We start from the raw sequence: 22,284 nt of genomic DNA on the forward strand, positions 1-22,284 counted from the left end.
ACAACAACTCTCAATCTCTTACATGTCAAAAGACTTTTGAAAATGAAAATCAGTTTATAATATAGCTCATTACATGACTATGATTTCAAAAATAATGAGGGGAGGATGAAGGAATGATGGTGGGGGGGGAGGATTATACTTAAGCTTCAATGTAATTTAGTGGATTGCCTTTTGATTTCCAGGGTAGCAAGCCAACATTAAAAATAGCACAATAAGATTGGCAAGAAGCTTCCGTAAATTATGTAAAAGAATGTGATTCTTTAAATTACCAAGTGCATATCCAGAGAAACAGCAGGGCATAATGTTGTATGTCCTCTACACAGATTGAGGAAACAGAAAGAGAATACACACAGGACTTGGGGAGGCAATCAAGACAAGGAAAAAGAAAAATATACCCTTTGCAGACACATATCAAAAAGGCTAAATGTTCTCCCACCACTTCAGGATCTCTATTGCATCCCTTCATCCCAACATGATGAGACATGTTGGATGGAAGACACTGTAAATTGAAAAGTATTGTTTGTGTTACTGCTCTGTGATGTGAAAAGATTCATAAATAATAACCTAGAGCATAAGAACACAATGAAAGATTCTCTATGTTGTGCTATTTTGGTATCTGCAGGAACAAAATTAGATGTGTCATAAGATAAATAACCTGTCATCTGTCGTTTATAGTGGTCCAGGCCAGAATCTTGGTCACTCATTCTGCAGGGTAATGTTAATATCTGAGACTCCACCAAGTTCAAGGTCTGCTTTGGTCATTCTGAAGGACAATAACCTTGAGATATAAGTTCAACAAAAGAATCTACGCATTACTCCACTTGTTGAAACAAATTATGTCACCAACATTGCTTGCAAGTCTTCTGGAGACCTTGCAAAGGGTATAAACCATTTGTGGGGAAATGCTACATTAAATTCCTCCCGTGCCTCTATAATTTCACAGCTTGAGCTCCTGTGCTGTTGTTTCCAAGATAGTTTGGCGCTCCTCGGCCAACAGGCTCATCAATCATATACTAATAGGGCTCATTAGCACCCACAGACACAGTCAATACCTGTGCAAAGTTGAAGGGCTACCTGTTCATTGGTGAGCACCTGCTCCCGTAATTGATGCATTACTGAACAGAATGAAAAGTGTTTTTTGGAGAATTATGAGGAGCAGTTACACTGAGCAAAAATGATGATTTTACAGAAGCCAATGAGTAGCAGCCGTGGCCTTTTCTGGTGTTTCTGGCTGGGACTGTCTACATTTCTTTGTACAGACAATTCATATTTTGAGAATGAAATTATAAGAAGCCTCTGGGATTTTAGAGGGAACGGAGAAACTCAAAAGAAACAAAATAAATGTTCATAATTTTTCATTATTTATTAGTGCAATCTGCACACCCAGTTTGCTGCTGTTTCATACTGTTAAAGTATGCTGAATAAGTTCAGCAAGATACTCAAAGATGTATCTGCCTATACTTCCCATGTTGGAGTATAGCACAGTCAAACACCATGAATTGACCACAGGGAAGGGCTTATGACATTTTGGGCTTATGTCACAAAATATTTTATGATTTTCTATTAAAAATATTTTATAAAGTTTAATTCCTTGGGAATCACGAGTCCCAGGTTTTGAAGGCAATCTGTAAATTAGTTCATCTGAGGTACCTTGGCTGGAAAAGTTTTGTCCTGTGATGCACCTCTTCCCCCAATTAGAGGTTACATAGAAACAGGAAAGCTTTAGTATATAGTTATATAAATTGTAGGAAAAAGAGATAGAAATCAGAATTGATTTTCTGTGGCCTAGCATTAAGAAATGTGTCAAAAATGGGGGAAATGGCACAAGGAAATTGGCCTGGTGCAAATACTGAAGAAATGATCATCATCAGGAGGAGATATGGTGACAGTCTTATTGCAGGGAAAGGAGAGGAGGACAATGACAAGTATCACTTCCTTTCAGGTGGCAGCCTAATAAAAGTGAGGAAATTCACTCGGCTAGTTTAATTTGCCAGGCTACTCAGTGCTACAAGGTGTCAACTGTCCTACTGGGTTAGACAGGAAAAAGAATCTCCTGGGACATTCCCTCCGCCCCAACTTTACTGAAAATGTATGTATCAGTAGTGGGATTCAAAAAAATTTACTACCGGTTTTGTGGGTGTGGCTTGGTGGGCGTAGCAGGGGAAGGATACTGTAAAAACTCCAGCCAGAGGTGGTGTTTGCTGGTTCTCCGAACTACTCAAAATTTCCGCTACCGGTTCTCCAGAACTGGTCAGAACCTGCTGAATACCCCCTCTGCTATGTACTCTGTTACTGGTCACTTCCCCTGCTTCAGGGCACAGAAACAGGCTTCCGTGCACTGGGCCACCATGATGGATCTTCAAACCACTCTCACAGGACTTGCAGGAAGGTGTCAAGGTCATCCAGATCTGGGGCATTTTCATCATGCAGCAACACCAACCACTCTGAAGCATTCTCTTCCAGGTTGGCCACGATGACCCAAGCAATATCATTTGAGTGCATTGCTCCAATAATGTTCCGTGTAGGAAATGGACTAAGCGGTTTGGGCATCCATCGATGCGGGGAGGTGCCTGGTGCTCCTTCCAATACCTGGACAACACCCTGGAGCAGAATATCGGCTGCCACTAATGCCAATGCCAGGATTCTAGCTGTGGCTGCTTATGCGGAGCTCTGACTGTAGCCGTGGCTACTGTTGCTGCCAGCTGCAATAGATGAGTAGCGAAGCTCACTGTCCTGGCTACAGCCAGGGCCATCGGTGCTGCTGGCTGAAGAATAGGAGGGGAAGGAGTAGCCGGGACCATTGGGGTTTCATGACTCCTGGCCTGCCAATGAATCTCCATCCCTCCGAATTTCTCCCTCAACTGTTCCAAGTTTGGGTTTTGGATGGAGACTGGGAGGTTCAACTCAGTGGGGTCATTCCATTTGGCTAGCCACTCTGTTTTCAACTTGCTACCTCCAAATTTCCTTCTCAAACCTCCCTTAGATTCCAATGCATTCCCTTCCCCCTTCCCATTACTGTTGTCTGGTTGCGAACAGGGCTGCAAAGCGAGTCAACCATGACACAAGGTAAAATTGGCAGAGAAAACAGTAGAGTCAGTAGAATTGATATAGTCTGTAGAAATTCTGTCTCACTGACCAGATACTCCATTCTGCAAGCCACAAGTTTTGAGTGCAAGTGCTGTAGATGGCTGGACAAGCCAGCATAAGAGAGTATAAGTCTACTGTCCACCTCACAAGCCAGACTGATTTTAGTATGGTGCAAGATTGCTCTGGAGGATGTTCAGTCATCAATGACTCAGGATTTCTCATCGTCCATGACAACCATGGAGTTGTCCCAATAAATATTTGATCTTGATTTCATAAATTAAGTAGAGCAGAGATTTTCTTTTCTACTTCATTTATGAAATGTTTTCTGACTCCATTGTCATGAAGAAATCATCTCTAGTCAGCTTTAGATTGATGGCCAGTATCTATTCCTACAAGACTGGTAGATATCTTGCTCTAGGGCAACAATCAGGAGGACTGGACACACTGAACAGAGAATTTGATAAAGTTTCTTCAAGATTTTATTGAAAATATAAAAGATATGAGTAATGTCAAAAGCAGATGGATAGAATGAATGACAAATAGAACTTAAATTCTTTCAGCTGATAAAAACAGCAGATATACCTCAAAACCAGCTTGGGGCCAGCCCTGTTTCAGGAACTCTGTTTAGACAGAGTTAATCTCTTAGGGATAATTTAACAAATGTATGCCTTTCCATCTTAACTGATCATTTCTATTGTTCTGTGAAAATATAAGGTCGTTTGTTTTCTAGGTAATATTTTATCTATTATGGCACCCTATGTATATATAGTCAGTTGAGCTCTTTACACCAAAGTGCTATCACTAAAGTTAAGGTTGAAGATCATATAACTTCATACATAAACTACTAATTTACAACCGACATATACTCCTTACATCAGGGGTGTCAAATTTGCAGCTCACGGGCCGGATGTGTCATGTACTGGCCATGGCCATGCCGAGTTTACCCTGGTTTAGAAGGGGGGGAAAGTCATGATATATCATGTGACACCGCCATGATGATACGAGTTTGACACTCCCGCCTTACATAACAAAAAGGGTGCATTCCACTAGTTCCTCACTTTTCTTCTGCAATTTCACTACAGAGGACTAGTTAAGGAGACTTAGGGAGTTTACTATATGAATGGGTCTCATACACCTCTTCCCTTCTTGTGGAACCAAGCCAGCTCCTTTATTTCAAATTTTGTTGATGTCCCCCAGAGCACATAAACAGGGGCTATATTGAGTAAATAAATAACTTGGTTATTTAAGTTTCTAATAGAAACACAATTTTGTAAAAAAAAAAAAAAAATGTCCCTGCAAAGCCATGAAATATAAACATAAATATTTTTACTTCTCTAATTATGTAAGTGCCACTAGAAAATAAGAGATGCTAGAATTTGGTTCAGTAAATGCATCTTTCAGAATCTCTAGAGCAGGGGTCCCCAACCACCGGTCCGCGGACCGGTACCGGTCCGCGGAACAAGTCCTACCGGGCCGCTGGTTGCTGGGCACCGCCATCTTTTTGATGAAAAGTGCTTCCGGTGAGCTTTTCCGGGTAGAAAGCTCACCGGAAGCACTTTTTCATCAAAAAGATGGCGGCGCCAGCGCTCGGTGAGCTTTTCAGGGTAGAAAGCCATTTTTACCGGAAAAGCTCACGAGCGCTGGCGCCGCCATCTTTTTCATCAAAAAGATGGCGGCGCCCAGCTGATGCCGGTACCGGGCCGCGGCGCCCAGCTGATGCCGGTACCGGGCCGCGGCATAAAAAAGGTTGGGGATCACTGCTCTAGAGAATGTTAACTGTAGCTTAAAATTAAGTAATTTAAAATCTTGAACTCAGTTAATAGGCCATATATACAAGTAGCCTTCCAACAGTTTCTATCATTAATACTAAATCCCAGAGAGTGTGCCTCTTTTCTCTTGTTTTGATTTCCCTGATTAGATTTACTATTTTTGCATTGTTTTACTGTCTGTGGCCCACAAAACTGCAAACAAAAACAAAAAATAAAATATTAAACAAACACAATGATTATTGAAGTAGTTGTTCAGTGGCTAAAAAACAAAAGGACTATTCTTTCTCTGAGTGATTTCTGGGGATGGTCAAGCTAACTCCTAATTGAAAACAAGAGCTTTAACAATGCAGGGTTTCTGATAAGGGTCAGGTTCCCCCGCTTTCCTATCATCTGGTATTTGATTGAAGAAAGGTGGCTTTAAGTCCATTCAAGTCATAGGATTACTCTGGCTCTATCAATATTTAGTGCCATATGCATGGCAATAGACAGCTATTATTTTTATTAATGGAAAGGGAGGCAAATAGCACAATTTATTTTTCCATATTTGCAATTACTATAGTGAATTAGAATATGAAAAAGTTCGTTAAAAAACAGGTGGATCTTTGTACCATCAAGGTTGCTATCTTGACTTCTTTCTGATCACTTTCAGAAATTGCTCATTAGTTACTCCTAAGCTATTAGAGATCTTCCAACCAACAAGCGTGAAACCGCCAGGTGAGTCTGCCTTCAATCCTGTGTAAAGAAACGTGCAATATTTCTAAATGATGACAGCTGCAATTACATCTCAAAGGAAAGTGTTCTTCCTCTGACATTAATTTATCCAACATGCCAAAAAAAAAAAAAAAACTTTCAAAAACCTGCTTCTCCCTCCCAAGAAAAAGAACTTGTAACTTCTACATGGAAAATTTCAGCTGGTGTAAAATAATAGAGGGAAGTTGTTAAGAATAAGAAAACTGCACAGGTTAGGGTACAATGTTAGAAGTCGCAGTGTGACATTCATTTTTATCATTGCCCTACTGTGGTTTTCGGCATTTTATATCCCAGATGAAACAAGAATTGAGCAAACATCATTCAATTGGGAACAAAAAAAAAAATCTAATTGCTTTCTGGAAAAGACAGGAGATGGCACTTTTAAGGAACACTCTCTGCCCTGCTGTTTGAAAAGCTGCAAATGAAACCAGATGAAACAGAAGCAAATTGTACAATGAACTGGCAATGTAAGGCATCTTGGTGTATCATCCTTAGTGCAGAAAAAATACTAGCAATTCTGACTCTCATTTTCAAGATGCGTTATATGTTGTGATAAAAGTTTACTATAAAAACTGGGAGTGAAAAAAATCTGGTCTGAACACTCTGGAAGGAGCAGGTGGTAGGGAATACTATAATTGACTTTAATTGATCCCTCAGACATTTTCTAAAAGTGATCCCACAGTCTTCTCTCCAGATCATTCAGTGGATCATCATGTTTTCATGCCTAAGACACGGTGAAAGACAGTAAGGCTCTTGCTGATTTAGTAATTTCTAAATTGAAGCTTGCTGATGGACTTGTTATTAAAGCAGAATTGTTTTTTTCTTAAATTAAACATAACATTTAAAAACATTGAATGTGGTGGAGTCATTTTGACATAACTTTTGGTCATCATTCTAGTGAAATATAATAGAATATAGATCTTATTTACATTTGTACATATACATACACATATATACATTAATTCATCCTTACTTGCATCTTTCAAAATTCTTGGTATTATTTTAGTCTCATGATCACTGCAGTCTTCTTAACAACTCTTTTCCACCTTAAACCCTTCCTTTCTGTCCCCACTAATACTAAAATCTATTCCAAATTATATAATATTCTGATTCATCCTTATTTTTCATCTCTAGTGTTACACAATCCATTTCAGCGCACATCAAAATTTTATTTATTACTTCCTCTTCACTGGGGATTTCTTTCTTCTTCCACTTCTGGGCAAATACCATTCTTGCCACAGTGACGATGTGTATTATAACTCTTCCTTATTATATTTTTTTTGGTAAAATTCCCAATAAAAAACATTCTGATCTATGGTCCATTTTAAATCCCATCATTTCTTCCAGCCATTTTCCAATCCTGTGCCAAAACTCTTGTGCTTTTTTACAGCTCCATCATGCATGATAGTATGTGCCCCGTTCCATTAAACATTTCCAACATTTGGGGGATTGATTTTTATACATCTTAGCCAGCCTAGCTGGCGGGAGATGTCATCAGTAAAACATTTTAAATAAATTCTCCTTGTATGCTGTGGCAAGCGTAATATTTTTGTTCCTTTCCCATATTTGCCATTGATCCAATTTTATGTCATACCCAAAATCTCTAGCCCATGTTACCACCGTCTCTTTTATCCTTTTTTTTTAAAGCAGAATTGTGTTAACAGTTTTTATCATCGTGCTATTTTGTTTAATTTCTGCGAGACTCCAGTAATATGTATTATTTAAAAAAAATCAGAAATAAATAATGTATAGCCTCACAATTTAAAATATAAATTTAATTAATGTTATTTTAAGATTTGGAGATGAATGAATGAATGAATGAATGATGAAATTTATGTATATTGACATTCAGTATCCTTGCTCTGAGTAGTTTCTTTCAAAACATGGTAGATGACAATTATAAGAAACTATCCAATTAAAAATTGCTGATTGGTACCATAAAATTATAAAAATGTTAATATTTCTTTGGCTACATCCTGCAAACTGCCTGATCCCTATTCACAAGGGAAGAAAAATTATGTGGTAGCTATGATGTCACATTTTTCAGCATGTAACAATATTGCTACCTTCGATCACTATTCTTTTCCTACAAAGTGGGGGTGGGTAGGAATTTTGGGATTCTAGGAGCTGCAAAATCCACAAAGGTGTGAGGAGAGACGAACTGTAGATACTGGTCCCTCCCTTACTCCTCCCCCATGAATGAGCAGCCTCTGAAAACAGAGACTTTGCTTCTCTGTCCTTTCTGCAAGGCGCATGGCCTCTGACCAGAGCTGATGAAGTGGCTTTTGTCAATGGATTCTAGAAACGGGAAGTCTCGGTAGATATAAAATAAAATCAAACTTTTGCCTATTTCATCTAAAGCAATCTCTCCGCTTTTCCAGAGGTCCTGCACTTCTCCTCAAATATTAAATTAATCCCTGGTTCCTTTTCATCCCACCCACCTCAAAGCTGCTGGCCTGAATACTTAAGCACATTCAATTTCATGTCCTTGAAAAGAAACTGTGATAGCCTGGAGGCATCTCTTATATTCTGGACTTGACTTAGGTGAGAGAAAAACAGAATAATTGCTGTGGTGCTCAAGATCAACCTCCCATCTAGCCTTCACAGACTCTTGTCTGAGGGCTCCCTCACTGACCCCACTGCCTTTGATGCACTCAGGCAGGTTTTGACAGTGGCAGCAGGAGAGCTATGTTCAGTACCAGCTGCCTTCAAACCACCATTTGAACTTCTGAGCTGATGCCCAGGAGCCTGGTAGCATGGCAGTGATTCTTTGGGGAGGCCTCTGACTGCTGGTGCTGATTCCAAGCCTGAGGCAAGTTTTTATTCCCCACAAATGCACAGTGCAAGAGCCAATATAGCAAGAATTATAAAGCAAAACAAAGCTTTCATATCTCTCCCACTTGAGATGGAGCAGCTTTATAAATATGGACTCCAGATCTATCCAGCTGTTTTCCAGATAGTTTATATTATACTCTCTCACTCTCTCCCCAACTCCAATATACGGGTGAGTATATGTGAGCATGTATGCATACACATCTTGATTTAAGATTGCTTCAGTTTTCTTTTATGTAACCTACACAATGATTTCTGTCCTCTATCTCAATCTTAGCAATTACTGAAAAAGCTGACAGCAATTGATACCTAAGCTGGAGTCATAAAAATGAACTCAATGGTTACAACAGCAATGTATGCACTTTAAGAAACTGCTATTATTTTCTAGACAGCATTCTTGGCAGCTTTATTGACAGTGTTTTATTAAGCAAATGATTTCTTTAAATTATGAACTAAGAAAAAGCTTTTACTTTCAGTTAAAAGATTGACTAAAGTCAAGTTCGCTTAATGTGTTGAAATGACTAAATGTAAATAAAAACAAAAACATTGGGGCTAATACAGACAAAAATTATGATTGGCCTTCATGTTGGCAAGTTTTCAGGTAGCACGGCAGATCTGCAATACCTCACTATTATTCTACCCATATGTCACTTGCAAGTTTCCTTCCCAAACCACCCAGCACAGGTACACCTTCCATGTTGTCAAAATGTCTGTGTGCATCCATTTTATCTATCTCTTTCGGTAGCCAAATGTAGCCATTCTAACAACTAACAGCATGTTGTCCCTTTCTACTAAATGCCCTCATGCTTTTTTTTAAAGATCCAAATGATCCAATTTTTTCTTGCTTCAGTGAAAAGAGCAATTGAGGCTGTCCAATCTGACCTCATGCTGAAGCTGCAGGTCTGAAAGAGAGAGAGCGATGGACCATTTTGACATCATGTGGATACTCCCCTACCTAAAAACTGGTTGATTTAGGTTCCAAACGGTCTGATGCTGCCCAGTTGGAGGCAATGGAAAAGCTTAGTTTCCTGTTCGCAAACTGTGAAGAGCTTTCTTAAATTTTGTTTTCTGCGTAGAAACCATGGAGTTAACCTTTCACAGACAAGTTTTCATCTCTCAACAGGAATGTTGCCCATTGATGCATTTTAGTTCATGGGTTTACTACCCTTTAACTCCTGCTGATATTCCAGTGATAGCATCTCTCTCTCTTAGGTCTGCTTGCTGTGTGTCAGTCCTATTTCTCTTGAACAGTAAATACCTTTAGTGACTTCCCATCCTATTTAAAAATTTCCCAGACAACCATCATGAGGAGGCACCTTTGGTTCTCCAAGAATAGAAAGCTAACACTACATCGAATGAAGATGATTGATAGATAGATAGATAGATAGATAGATAGATAGATAGATAGATAGATAGATAGATAGATAGATAGGGACAGACAGACAGACAGACAGATATAGAGATAGAGATAGAGATAGAGATAGTGATATAGAATATATAAATTCCCAAAGTAAATATACATTAATTTATATGTTAAGTTCTCTCCTACACATCCAACTATTTAGGAGATACATTTATGCAGAGTTGATTATAGACTTGGCAATAGTACTCTTATCTCTACTATTAACATTCTCAAGATAATAATTCAGAATATGGGACGTGGACCCACCATTATGAGGATGAGGACTTCATCACAGGAAAATTAAGTTGTGGGGGTGGGGTTGTGACAAAACATGCACCAGGTTTTGTTTTTGTGTTTTTGTGGTTAGGGAAAAGGGAAGAGAGATGCGGGACAAAATAACTTGGCTGTCCTTGCACATTGAGAGAACAGTATGACATTTATTTATAGCAAATATCTTGGAGATTATTCCTTGTGATATTTCTATCTATTTTTTGGTTCAGTTCTGGATACTGGTTAATAACCATCACCATCACTACAGCCTTCTAGACAAGGTTCTTTTCATAAGCAATGTCATTGTTTGAGAAGAATTGGTAAGGCGCTGTGTGTGTGTGTGTGTGTGCCTTCAATGGGAAATGTCAAAAAAAAATCAAGATGGCAGCCATGACAGGATGAGTGAGGTCTGCCGCCCTTTTTACATGCACAAATCTTAAAAAGTGGTCAGAACTTGAATTGTGGGGTCGTAGCTGCCATTTTGGGTTTGTTTGTTTTTTTTTGACACCCATTGCCTGCTGTGGATGTCCTGGACTGAGATATAAAATAGTTGTGGGAAAGTAATTATGCTGTTTCTTTCCTTTTGAATTTCTTCCTGAAATCTTGTTATTAGATATTGAGTTAGAAATCATTATGTTCTTTCATTCAGGACTGTTTCATACCATCAGACCCTAAAGCAGAAAGCATAACTATTTTTTTTTCTTTTTGTGAGGAGACCAAAGACATGATTTTTCATTAGCTAGTTCTTTGCAATACAGTTTGTATCAGAAAGTAAGATCACAGATTTCATTTAAAGGGAGAATATTTGCCCAGTTCATGGTAAAACACAAATATCTCTCTTTTTCATTCTCTTTTGTAGCTGGAGAAAAATGCAAACGAATGCAAAATAGAGATGCTTGACAGAAATTGGCAACAGATGGGCCCCTTTTTCTCAACCAACTGTGCAAATAATTATTAAACTGATGGTCAGTGAGCCATTTTTTGTCATATTTGTGTTCTGTGCTTCCTGCATTGATATTATTTTTAGTTTCTCTTAAGCATAACATAGCTAGGAAATCTTTAAAAGAAAGCACACACCTCTCTATCAGTGGTCCTTACGCTGAAATCTTCTTTCCATATGTTAGTTTTCATCAAGTGCAAAGAGCTTTTTGGAAACCATCTGGCCCTCCAAACTTCATGTTGTGAATGGGTTTAAGAGATTATCAGGTCCCTGTGTTTATACGGTGCATCTCCTGTTCATTTAAGAAGAATACCGTATGTGGACTATCCTGTTTCCAACTTTTATTCACTAACTACTGAGCTAATGGTAGCTACTTCTATTTATAACTTAGGAATTCTTATTTTGGTTCGAGAGTTCCAACTTCTTTCTGGTTTCTGGGTTTCAGACAATGGTTCTGAATCTGTGAAAATGAAGAAAGTTTCTAATAGAGCTTTAGGACAAGAAAAAGGTTTATTCTTTACTCTGCTGTGCAATTTCCAAGAAGTATCTTCTGCCCTCGTCAGTTACTTTCAAACACTATAGCAGTAGCTTTGTTGTCAGCTATTCTTTTTCCTGTGAGATTCTTTTTGTCTTTTCTACTTGCAATTGTTATCTCATTTCATTTTATTCTTTTTCTCACCCTATAATGCAATTTAACAATAGAAAATATATTAATTGTCCAGCTCTGTAGAATATAAAGTTAAAATGATGAGCCTTCTATTCCATGGGCCACAGTGTACTTGTCAAGAGTCAAGATCTTTTGAAACTCTCCAATCCAAATTATTGAGATTTAAACTCCAAATCCTGCACAATATACTTAAATCATTATTTTAATAATTAATCACTGGAATGTTGGATATGGAGCTTTGAATTTGCTCCAAACTAATGGCTTGCCTGATTTTAAATTATATTTTGCAGCCTGCCATTCAGTTTGGATGAAAGAATGGTTACTTTTGAGAAATAAATGGATATTAACACTAGAAGGTCACAATTTCAGATTTGGGTGGCAACACTTTTTATGGTATGATAATGGTAATGTAGATTTTAAAAATCATTATGTTAGAAATGCCATACTGAGAGTATGAAATGGTGCCAGAAGTTCCCTTTGTTAGTTTCAGCATAGGAAGCGTATTATATAACAGAGAATAAGGAGAAATGGTTAACATACCAAGATATTGGTTATGTTAATTAGGAAACTTGATGAACTAAAAACAAAATCAAGAGAACAATTAATGATAAAGGGATTTAGTTTTCAACGGTTCTTATGTATACAATTAAAAGAAAGGATTAATTTAGACAAAAAGCCAACTGGAAATGGGTTATATAAGATAGAATTTGAGACTGCGTTATGTACAAATGTTAGGAACGTCATGGCCAAAATGCATAAGCTTCTACTGAAATTTGAAATGGAGGAAGAACAAGTTAAAGAGTGTATGATAAAATTAGCTAAGAATTTAATTTATAATATACAGCTGGACCAATGGGAGATGACATGGTTGAAATGACTGAAATATACCTTATAATTTAAAAGAGAACTGTTTGACATCAGAAAAATTATCTAGGATATGTAAAAGTACTTTAAATTTATGTTGGAAGCATGGAAAATTGAAGGGACATTCTATCATGGTGGATTTGTAAAAAAGCTAGAAAATTCTGGATGCAAATACAGCAAAACAAAGAATTTTAAAGATCAATATTCAGTCAAGATTACAATGGGGGAGGTGAAATTATAGACTGTCCATTAGAAAAAAAACCCATGAAAGATTGTTTTTTGTACATGCAGTTTTGTAACTGTAGCAAGATAATTATATGCACAAGGCTAGAAAGATATGCTAATACCTACAATGGTGGAATGGCTGATGAAGATGACAATATTTGCAGAAATAACAAAATTGTCTTGTTTGATTAAGGACAACAATAGTGACTGAAAACTGTTAGGAATAACAAGGTTACCTAACGTAGTTTGGGTAAAATAATATATATAGACTATGATAGTGAGTTTAAGTGTGTGTCACTTTAACTGCAAAGCATGTAATTTTGGGTGCGGCTGTAAAGCACCATAAGAGGGAGCAAGAGAACTTGATTGATTACTGGCTTACTGGATTGCTTGCAGACGATGATGGATTGTTAACTGCGTGTTCTTTGCTGTTGCTGAAGGAAGAAAAGAGGTTTGACTTCTTCATATCTCTAACTGCGAAGAGATATATTACTGGACTGATATTTGTAAGTTTACTGACCTCTTTTTCGACACTGGACTTTGCAACTGATTAATCCCCGGACGGACTGAACTAGTGTATGATATATGGACTGTTTGACTATGCTATAAATCTTACTGGAATAAACTATTTAACTAGCACCTTGTATCTGTTTTACTGAGTGTAAACTACAACAACGTTTATCTCACATATTTGCCTGCCTGCCTGACTGCCGTGCAGGTTCTGCTAGGGTGTATATCCCTAACAAAAACCTTTGTGGAATTTTTGTTGGAAATGGAGAAAAATTGTGATTTATGGATTTGATTGTTAGAAAGGGTGAAATATGAAAAGAAAGGAATCAGGATGTTGCCTTAAAGAGGGAGTACAGTTGATAAAATTATAACTGCTATAAAGAAGATTGGAAGCTGCTTCTTTACATTTATTTCTTTATTTCTTCTGGTTCTGGTGAGCTTTTGGTGAGCATGGAATATATGACAACTGTTGTTTTTTTTTAAATTCTTGACATTTACATTTTTTAAAAAAATTCAGAAATAAATGTTACATTTAATTATCTTAATGTGGTTATTTTTATATATTGGCTTTCAATATCCACTTCTGGAGATGACATGATTGGGTGGCATGGAAATAATGTAAATAAATACATGAATGAATCTGAATTTCAATTTTGTCCTTGGCTCAGCCCTGCTTTTTAAAGGCAGTGTAGCTTTTCCTAGTATTCTGAATATCAGAAATATGATCCCTATGTTCTCGTGTGTATCTGGGTATAAAAATAAGAGATGAAATCATTTGAATTCAAACATATGTCTATGTTCTGTTTGATCATTCCTAATTTAATGGCCTGAACAGATCAAATTTTATTGGTTGTTTCAATCATCTCTCTTGCAATTGCCAGTAATCTTTTAAATTATAAGTCATCATTGGCAAACGTCTGAAAGGACCTAAATTTACTGTGAAAAAGCTAAAAGATATAAGATAATAGGGAATGGAAAATATGCTAAACAGTGAATAAAGAAATTATAAAAGTGTCAGAGCACTCTGGCACTTTTACAGAAAAAATGGGAAGCTTAATTATTTTGAACCAATAATCTAGCAGGGGACTAATTGTCATTTTCCACAGATCATCTTTCAGAATAATAATGGAAGCAAGATGCTTGTCAATCATTTGACATTCTGCTGTTCCCACAGGAGTATAGTATGCATTTGTGTTAAATTTCATTTGGCTCCTAAATATTTGTTTTTTGGTGAGGAATTGCTTGAATTTTGAACATCACTATTAAAAGCCTAATAACATCAGTTGACAGAGTTCTGTGTAGCACACACACAATTCATTGTAGTTACAGAGTTAAAACTTCCATTGAGACAGTCTCTTTCATGTTGGAAGGAAGCCTCAGGAATTGATATTTTCATCTGCCTCCCCCAGTTACATTTTGATCAAGAATCTTTGCTCACATTAGCACTGAATTCCTTGTATAATCAGAAGCCTGATGCATCTGGCAGAGAATCAATGTATCCCAGCCATAATGCATGCTAATTTCCTCACCTTGGCTGCTGTGGAAGCTTTACATGCCTAAATAATGCACAGATATGCTGAAATGCTTAATACACAGCTTAACATAAATCTAGGATTGATTGTCTAGTACCTAATTAAATGCATCCTTCATTCCAAATACAGGTTTTCTCCTGGCTTTCTCCTTTTTTTTGTTAGTCAAAATACCCACCCTAGTTTTGTGGGAATGAGGTCAGTGCTAGTAGTTAGTGGGCCTAGTGAAATTAAAATAAAACCTGCAATGCCTCAGGTGAGCGGTGGACTATGCTGAAATTTAGGGGACAGAAATGTTTCGTTAGCTTTTCTCAGAATTCAGAGTTAACTATTATATTACAGATAAATCATATTTAACACTAAGACCTTAGAGTTTGATGCCTAATCTATCTTCCTACCAACCAGCATCACTTGCGCCACCCCCACCCCTTTTAGTAGCTAGAGCAGGGATGTTAAACTTGATTCCATTGAGGGCCGCATCAGGATTGTGTTTGACCTTGGGGGGGCAGGGTGGGTGTGGCCAGGGTGGGCGTGGCCAACTCGACATCACTTGTGTCAGGGGTGCCTGTGGTGGCTCGCGTGCTCCACCAGCGAAAACGGGCTACTGAGCTCTGTTTTCACTGGCAGAGGGTTGCAAGAGGCCACAGCAGCCAAAAACTGAGCCCAGGAGCTGTTTTCGCTGGCAAAATCACTGTGGGCCAGTCCTTTGCTATTTCCAGGGCATCCCCGTGGGATCTGGCTCCTGGGCCTTGAGTTTGATACCCCTGAGCTAGATGAAAAAGAGAGATAGTAATATAGTATTTTGGGGAAGGAAGAAAAGGAAAGTATGAGATAATAGTTTAGGTTATTTATTACTTGAAGGTTTATGAATAATAGGAATTGTCTCCGGGCCACAGATCAATGGAATATATACAGCCATCTTGGAAAGTACAATGAAAACAAAAACTAAATAAATAACATTTAATGGCTTATAGTGGAGCATAATTTCAACTGATACTTCTACAAACTATCTTGCTTCCAGATTAGTATGGAGCATTTTTAAGAAACACCAATTATTTTAATCAGCTGGAAATACTGCAGCCATACATACTGCTTTCTCTCTTATCAAGAGACAGTGATACTACAATTTTTCTTGTCACTGAGCTTCACACTGACATGCATCATCTAACACATAGTACAGCTCACTGGAAGAGATTTCTGTCCCTAAACAAATGCTCATGTGCCTTCAGCAACTACTCTGATTTTTTTTTCTGACTCAACTGACTTGCAACCCCAAATCTTTCCTTTCCTATCAAAGAAGAGTTTGTCGACAGCCCAGGAACTTTGATCTCACTTTGCCTTGCAGCTGGGTAGCATTATTTTCTCAGATACTTAAAGGGGTAAAGTGACTTGACAGGTTCCCCTTCTAAGCAACTGCTCAGATTGTGTTTGCATACAACCAGGAAACTGCACATTGCCCTGCTCTTTGCATTTAAAAATGAAGCTGGAATTGATCTGGGCTGATTTGATTCTGAGATTCTTGCAACTGTTACAACAGCCCAAGTGAAGAGAAGAATGGCGAATTCACAGTAGATCTATCAGCTTTTATTCTCCTTCTAGAAGTGGACCCAGCTGGCTTTCCTGGAATAGAAAGGTGGAGCTGGAACAGTGGGGATAAAATGTGATCATAGCTCTTGTGTATAGGCTTTGTTTAGAAAATACATTGTCATTATTTACTGCTGACACTTTAGCAAAAAACAATGTGGGGACAAAATTGCCACAGTGTGATTTGTTTCACTATTGTAAATGCCAAATGAAGAATGGTATCTTGATCACTTTAGAGCAGAGGTCTCCAAACTTGGCAACTTTAAGACTTGTGGACTTCAACTCCCAGAATTCTGGAGATTTGGGCTTACAACTAGCATGTTCATGTTTATTTTGCCTTTCTGGAGAATTCTGGGAATTGAAGTCCATAAGTCTTAAAGTTGCCAAGTTTGGGGACCTCTGCTTTAGAACAACTGCTTAGATTATTTTGCAAATAGCCAGTCAATATCTTCTGGAAAATTAAAGAGGGGCAGGCACAAAAGAGTTCTTGTAGCAGATTAGACTGAAAGTGGTAAATCCTAAGAACAATTTGCTCTGAAGGACATTGGCAAATACTTTCAGATGACCAAATTACACATAGGCAAATTAGGAAATAAGGGCTTGCCTTTTTGGTGGAGGAAGGGCAGGTTGTGCCTGCTGGTTTTTTTGGACAATGACAGCAAGAGTTGTTTTCAATATGAGAAAAGCTCTTACATCCTCTTTGCTTGCAGCTGGGGATATTCGAAGGGGCAGAGAGAGAGTGAGAAAGGTTTTCCGGATGTTTACTGAAACATGCACATTTTCATACGCTCTGTCCTAAATCATTTTGTACAATTTTCCTATGTTTTTGGCTTCACCACATTTATACGAATAAATAGCTACATATTCTTTTGCTAAATACTACAACTATGCAATTTTTTTTAAAAAATGGCCAATGCACCTAATATATGGTTATAAAGTCAGTGATAATAACATTTAGAAAACTGTAAACAGCTTATTTGAAGTGTTTGTTTCATGTGTAAATTTAATATTTTCTGAAAACCCCAATGTCACTTAGTCCCTACTACATCAGCCCAGTATTTTGCAACTTCTCTTAGAAAAATTGTGCAAAAAATATTTACCATTGTATAGCATGCTGATAAAATTAAAATGTGTTTCTTAGAAGGAAAATTTGTTTTTCTTTCCAGAGATGAAAGTCAACATTCCTTAGAAATATGTACTGATGAATTTGCTCATCTAATAATAAAAGTGTTCATTCTGCATTGACTACGTTCATGTGGGTGCAGTACTTGAAAGAAATGTGTCATTTAGCAAATAATTTGGGTTTTTTTGATGTATAGGCAGGAATCTACTTTTCTATAAAACTTCTAAAAAGCTTTTATAAGCATGAATAACATACTAAACCTGCCTATCATCTCTAGCTAATTTGCATATAAAAATCAAAGGATTCTGTTGCGTTGTGGGAAAAGAGACTCGAGACCCAGTTAACCTTTTCCCCTTTTTATTTTCTTTCTAGTAATTACATGCGGAGAAACTGCGGCAGCCTTTTTTATAGCTGGCTGCTTGCGGCTCATAGCCAATGACGGCTCTTCAAATCTCCCGCCACCACGGACCAACCTATCATAGGTAAGTATGCAAATATATATCACCCCTCCCCATGTGGTCCAGTCTAACCAATCCGGGCCTCACCTATCTTACATAGTCACGTAAGTAGGTGGGGCTCTTATGGTTCCGACTGGACCTGCGCAATTCAGTCGTGAGTTCACCTCTGGACTGTTCAGACAGGGTTGCTGTTTTTCCCGTTCTTTTCCGTGGAGCCTCCTGGAAGGTAGAGTCAGCCATGCCGCTCCCGCCAGGCCTTTCCTGGCTGGTTGAGTTGGTTCGGCCGCTCTCACCAGGAGTGGCTTCCTGATGGTTCTTCAAAGTTTGCTCCAGTGTCCCCAAGTTGTTTTCTTCTTCTATAGTTTCAGGTACGTGTTTGCGATTTCCGATTGGGACTAATGTTAGTATTGGTTGCTGTGTCGTTGTTAGGGTTTGTTTTGTCACTTCTTTTACTTGTGGAGGGTCTCCCCCTCCCCTTTCGTTTGTGTTTGAGGGGTCTCCCCCCTCTCTGGTTTGGCTATTTTTGTTTAATGTTTGCGGCAATTCCTTTATTTGTGTAAGTTCTCCCCCCTCCTCATCCTGATTGTTAGTGTTTCTCAGTGTGGTCCTCGATCTGATTTGGTCTATGTGTCTCCTCCAGCTCTTTCCGTCCTCTGTGTCTACCCTGTATGACTGGGGTCCTGTTATTTGGGTTATTATTGCCGGTATCCACAATGGTTCCCCCGTGAGGTTTTTTGCATAGACTAGGTCCCCTGTTTTGAATGTGCGGCACTTACTGGAGGAGTCTGCTGGCTTTTCTGGGCTATATGTGGGGTGTAGTCTGTCTAGGTTTGATCTTAGTTTTCTTCCCATTAATAATTCTGCTGGGGTTTTATTTGTTGTGGTGTTTGGTGTAATGTGTTGTATACTTAGTAGTTTGTCTATCTTTTCCTGTATATCTCCAGGTCCCAATTTGTGTAGTGTTTCCTTAGTATAACGGACCATGTGTTCCGCCCGTCCGTTCATAGCCGGACGTCCCGGCGCTGTTAGTGCATGCCTTATCCCTTGTTCTGCTAGGAACCTTTCAAATGTTATTGCCGTGAATTGGGTATGCGCTTTGTTGTAGCGCATGGTTGAGGGTGGCCTTGTAGTCTCCGCAGACGCGTACGGACCCATCTGGTTTGATAGGAGTCACAGTTGGGGTTTCCCACCTTGCGTGGTCTATTGGTTCTAATACCCCCTGTGCGATAAGTTTATCTAATTGTTCATCAATTTTTGGTTTTAACACAAAAGGAACTCGCCTCGCCTTTAGTCTTATAGGGGCTATCTTTGGATTTAAATTAAATGAGATAGGGGACCCTTGGTACTTGCCCAGTTCTCTGTTGAAGATGTCCTGGAATTCTTTCATCAGGTTCTCTTCCCAGTCTGTCTCAGTAATGCTGTTTATTCCAGTTACTCCGATTCCTAATGGTGTAAACCATTCGAGTCCCAGTAGGCTGGGTTGATCCCGGTTGACTATGGTTAATGGAAGGACTTTAGTGTGTTTTTTGAATTCAACTTTGAAATGTTCGGTACCTACTACAGGAATTCTGTTTCCCTGATAGTCCTTTAGTGTGAGTTTTTGTATTTCGAGCTCTCCCTTGTTTATATCAGGTATTAGTCTTTTTAGGGTATTCCACGATACCATTGATAAATACGAGCCTGAGTCCACCTCCATCTCGCATGGCTGGACTTCTATGGTGACTTGTACATGTACCTTTTTTGCATTGATTGAGTTTGAGTGCCCAATGGTTATTGTTTGATGTGTTTCCTCTTTTCTGTTTGCTTCTTTCCATCGCTTGTTTCTGTTTTCTTGACTCCAATGGCTCCCTATTTGCTTTTCCCTCTCTTGGGGGGGGGGGGTATTCCATCTTTGTCTAGGGCCATAATTATTTTTAGTTCGGCATGCCCTAGCTATGTGTCCCCACCGTTCACAGTACCTGCAAATAGCATTGAAGAAACGGCATTCGGAACGTGGATGGTTTCCTCCACACCCGGCACAACGGAATTCTGACTTTCTTTCATTTCGCTCCCATCTACCTTTTTCCGACCGGAGTTGATTTACCTCTTCTTCTTCCTCTTCGTCTTCTGACAGGGATTCGATGTCCTCGTGGTGTGTTGTGGTGGTGGATTTTTTTTGTTTCCTCTGGTGTCTTATTATGTGTTTGACTAGTGTCTTTTTGGGTTTCCTTTGGTAATTTATTCATTTGTCGCATGATGGCTGTCAATTTCTGTGTGGCTTCTGCTGTGGTGGCTTCTTCTATTGCCTCCTTCAATGTTATCTTAGGTTTTGTTAGTAGTCGACCCTGTAGTGTAAGGTCCTTTAATCCAAGGACCAGGCAGTCCCTCATGGCCTCATCCATGTTTAGAAATTCGCATGCTCCGCCAATATCTCTTTGTGCTGCAACAAAATCTCCGATGCTCTCATCTTCCTTTTGGTCACGCCGATAAAATTCATGTCTTTTGATGAGGCATGAAATGGTTGGTGCATAGTGGGCTCGCAGTAATTTCTCTAGGTCCGTCCACGCCATCGTCTTTACATCGTTGGGCGCTGCCAATGCCTTTGTCATTTTGAATACTGTGGGACCGCAGTGGGTGAGGAAGACAGCTCTCATCCTATTTTGGGATATTCCTTGGAGATCGCTCCCTTCTAGAAACATGAGGAATCGGTCGATGTAGGATTCCCAGTCTTCGGTTGTTGGGTTGAATGGTGCGGGTGGCTAGTTGTTCCCAGCCATTTCGTCTCGCTTGGTCCTCGTTGCCACGTGCACAACTGGGCTCCTTTGTCTCACTATCCCACCTTCATTGCCAGTGTTGCATTGTGGGAAAAGAGATTCGAGACCCGGTTGACCTTTTTTCCTTTTTATTTTCTTTCTAGTAATCGTATGCGGAGAAACCACGGCAGCCTTTTTTATAGCTGGCTGCTCGCAGCTCGTGGCCAATGACGGCTCCTCAAATCTTCTGCCACCACGGACCAACCTATCATAGGTAAGTATGCAAATATATAACAGATTCACTTCTAGCATTGAATCTATTGAATTTAAAGAGTCTAATATCTTTATCCTTAGGTGTCCAGCATCTCTGACTCTGCCTTAGACAGTTAAGCCACCTGGTGCTCTTCCTTGCTAGTCCAGGGCTGCCCAAAGAAACTGTAGAAAGTGTTTCCTTGCAATTTGGAGATGTGTAGATTCCAACTCCCAGCATGCTGGCTGGGAAATGCTGGGAGATAAAGTCCACACATTTTCAAGTTTCCAAGGTTGAGGAACACCACTGCAGAGGGTGCCTATGAGACAGTTGGGAGGAGCAAGGCAATGGCATTCTATATTTGTAGTAGTTGTTGCAGTGGCATCTCATAAAGAATATGCTTGTGTAGGAAAAAGAAAAAAAAAAGATATGAAAAATCAGAGCACCTGAAAATAGCACTCAAAAGACAGAAGTATGAATAGAAAATGGAACAACCATGAGGAGAGATCATGAGTGACAAAAGGGAGCAGCAATGAAAAGCAATGAGAAGTGAAGTAGGATGAAAGGTCCTACTTGTTACACTATAAAGCAAGGGTCGCCAATTTTTTGGACCTCCGGGACCACCAAACTCATAATTTTAAATCCTGTGGACCACTAATGAATTTTGACTGACGGTGGCTTGCTGACGTTGGTGGGAAAGTCAGTCCCATATTCCAGAGCTGCAGTAGTCACAGGACTGGCCCTTTGGTCATCCTGGAGCAGCTGCTCCTTCACCTGGGTACACCGGCCTGCCATGGACTGGAAGAGCCTCTCTGGGATGACTAAAGGGCTAGTCTTGTGACTACTGCAGTTCTGGAATATGACACCAACTTTCCCACCAACGTCAGCAAGCCAACCCGAGGCAGATTTCCCTCCCTCACCGTTGGTCTTACCTTCCAGTTCCAGTTTGTGTGGCTCTACTCAAGGTAAGGTTTGCACTCAGCCAAAGGGTGGGAGCCAGCGGGTGGGCAGGCCATGTGAGTAGCTCAGCCTTGTGTTCCCATGGGCCATGTGCACGGTGCAGCCTTGTGTTACCAAGCAGCCTGGATTAATTGCTTTACGGTGGGGACATTTCTCTGTTGAACCACCAAAATTTTCTTGCGGACCACCAGTGGTCCCCGGCCCACCAGTTGGCAACCACTGCTATAAAGGGCTTCACATTTTAAGGTTTAGCTATTTCTTTGCTGCATACTGCTGTTGCTTTCTGTGAAATGGAACAGAAGGCTGGAATAGGAGCCTGTTTTCAAATAAAT

At 39.4% G+C, this 22,284-nt stretch overlaps 1 protein-coding gene across 1 annotated transcript in view; it reads right to left on the minus strand.

Annotated features, from left to right (window-relative positions):
• CTNNA3 (catenin alpha 3) overlaps nt 1–22,284 on the minus strand; it is a 767,102-nt gene that overhangs the window by 118,609 nt on the left and 626,209 nt on the right. The gene's annotated exons all lie outside the window — the stretch shown is intronic.

Source organism: Notechis scutatus, chromosome 4, assembly GCF_049901735.1.
Source record: "Notechis scutatus isolate UNSWTSFEM ecotype Mainland chromosome 4, rNotScu1.2, whole genome shotgun sequence".
Taxonomy (NCBI): domain Eukaryota; kingdom Metazoa; phylum Chordata; class Lepidosauria; order Squamata; family Elapidae; genus Notechis; species Notechis scutatus.